Genomic DNA, 2,842 nt, shown 5'->3' with positions numbered 1-2,842 from the left:
TACTTTTTAAGAGGATAAAGCTTCAGAAAGTAACATGAAATTGTAAGATTAAACAATTAAAAAAAAAAAAAGAACATGAGTCTAAAAAGATAAATGATAGGAGAAAATGTTCTGCAAATTGGTTCTATCAAAAAGGAAAAATGTATACAAGTCCATTTATTTAGAACTTCTTGGAATGGCATCATTGTTGCAGTTAAAACATAATACATGCCTTAATTTCCTTTAGCTTCCATAGTAAAGTCAATATACAGAAAAATGAAAAATCTGTTTGCAGAGATTAAAAGTGAAATTATAATGTGTTGTTATTTAGAAAGAGATAAAGATAATTTAACATTCAAGTCATATTGTTTTTAATCACATAAATTTCTATAATTTATTAGCAATATCTCTAATGGAAAAATCAATTATTACATGTATTATAAGCAGTTTAATAAAAACTTTAAAACAGTAATAACAAAATTCTTCTCAAATAATCATAGGAAAGTAGATTAGACAAGTCTCTGATTTATAATTTTTTTTTAAATCTCCCTAGTTGTGAGCATTTTATTTTATTTTATTTTTTATTTTTACTTTATTTTACTTTACAATACTGTATTGGTTTTGCCATATATTGACAAAAAATATGGAACAGTTCACGAATTTGCATGTCATCCTTGCGCAGGGGCCATGCTAATCTTCTCTGTATCGTTACAGTTTTAGTATTTGTGCTGCCGAAGTGAGCACTGATTTATAATTTTTTAATCATTGATAAGTTATCCAAATAGAAAGTAAAGCTTTCAAATAGTATTATCAATAGTTTATGTGATAGTAATTTTATGATTTAACTCTTTAGTTAGCCTATTAATTATTTCACTTCACCTATGATAATATTACAAACATATAATATTAAAACAATATGTACTGGTATCAATTATTGCTAGAAACTATACCTATGTTTGTACATATTTTCTAAGATAAAAATTGGAGATGGTGTCTTTACTAATGATTTTAATTAAAGATCATCAAAAGGTTGATATGTTAAAAAAGCTTGTAAAGTATAATAATATGGTTATTTGAAGTTTCAATATTTTTCCTGTTATTCACAGAACATATTTTAACTGTATATAAATTATGATAATAGTATAAAATCAGTTTTAATTACTGTTTTCCTTACTAGATATTGAAAATCATATGGTCAGGGACTATGTCACTCTTTTCTTAATACCCACAGTGTCAGTATCAGCACAGGACACACAATACATGCTCAACATAAATATGTTTTTCAAAAATAAATGAATTAATCATTAACTGGATGCATTTATATTAACTAATGATTGACTGCATGAATGGATTTGAATAAACAGTTATACTGAGATTACTGCCTTTAAGTGAATCTTTGTCTGTTTTCTCATTTCTGGGCTGACCTAGTGGCACAGATGGTAAAGAATTTGCCTGCAGTGCAGGAGACCCAGGCTCAATACTTGGGTCAGGAAGATCCCCCAGAGAAGGGAATGGCTACCCACTCCAGTATTCTTGCCTGGAGAATTCCATGCACAGTGGAGCCTGGTGGGCTATAATCCATGGGATTGCAAGGAGTTGGACATAACTAAAGTGATTTAGCACTCAGTACTGTAACTCTCTAAACATCTTTTAATCAATATAAAAAGAAGGAGAAAAAAATAAGCAAATATAAAGGATCTATCCACAAAGAAAATGTACTCTTTTCAACATACACTGTTTGGACAACAACAAGACCATACATGTAAATAACACATTATAAGTCAAAAGGAATTAGAGAAAATGGTTCTGAGGTAGGTTAGAAATATGTTTAAGAAGGATGGAGAATAGATAAAAATTTCAAGAGCTGAAATTGTTGGATATAGGTGACGGGAGGACATTTCAGATTTGAAAACAGTGCATGAAACAGAACAGTGGAAAGCAAAAGATAAATCTGAGAAAGCAACTAAAAGATTTGATGAGATTTACCATTAGTAGAAAGGAGGAAAAAAAGGGGGGGGAAGGCAATTGAGTCAAGGAATTATGATTTTTGAAGAAACAAAAGAGTATAGCATATAGCAGAAGCTGAAAAACAGAGAACGATTTCATGAGAGGAAACAATTAGAATTATTTCATTGTTGTGCAAAAAAAAAAAGAAAAAAGATTCTTGACAATATTCCAAACACAATTAGAAATAATTGACTTGATCAAAGTCAGACATGTGAATGTGGTAGCCTTTCTTCAGAGGTGATGACTGGAGCAAGAGAAGACTAATTTTCATAAAGGAAAAAAATGACTATGGCCTGGGTTGCAGAAATTTTACTTTCTAGTAGAGGGAGAAAATGAAGACAAATAAAAACTTCAGGAAATATTAGGCAGAAGGGAAGAGGGACCACTGGCAATCTGACAGGCTGCAAGAGGATGGAGAATAGGTATGAGGAGAAATGATGAGTTATAGTCAATACAGTGTTACATTTAGCATGGCGCAAAGATTCGCTGATCTCAGTCCTATCTCTAATCTTAATGCTGCTACTGAAGGTATTGATTTTGCTTTGAAGTTGTCAACACTGTTTCTCTTGTGGGCCATCTTTCCTCTTGCACTTTGGCTTACCTTAGGCTCCCCAACGCAAGGCATTGGCTTCTGAGAACAGATGCTGACTGTCCTAGCTCTCAGACAATAGTCGAGCTGGCTCTGCCATCAGTGCCCGCCTTCCATGTGTAATATTATTTGCTACATTTCAGTATGCTGCTGCTGCTGCTAAGTCACTTCAGTCGTGTCCGACTCTGTGCGACCCCATAGACGGCAGCCCACCAGGCTCCGCCGTCCCTGGGATTCTCCAGGCAAGAACACTGGAATGAGTTGCCA

General features: G+C 33.0%; 1 non-coding gene across 1 annotated transcript; it reads right to left on the bottom strand.

Annotated features, from left to right (window-relative positions):
* Positions 1 to 616: 616 nt before the first annotated feature.
* On the bottom strand, positions 617 to 723 carry LOC138093319 (U6 spliceosomal RNA). The gene has a single exon (XR_011146052.1). It is a non-coding gene; the product is annotated as a U6 spliceosomal RNA (small nuclear RNA).
* Between the last annotated feature and the right edge of the window lie 2,119 nt (positions 724 to 2,842).

Source organism: Capricornis sumatraensis, chromosome 16 (genome assembly GCF_032405125.1).
Source record: "Capricornis sumatraensis isolate serow.1 chromosome 16, serow.2, whole genome shotgun sequence".
NCBI lineage: Eukaryota > Metazoa > Chordata > Mammalia > Artiodactyla > Bovidae > Capricornis > Capricornis sumatraensis.
Note: the sequence above shows the minus strand (reverse complement) of the source record. Positions and strands in the feature narration are given on the sequence as shown.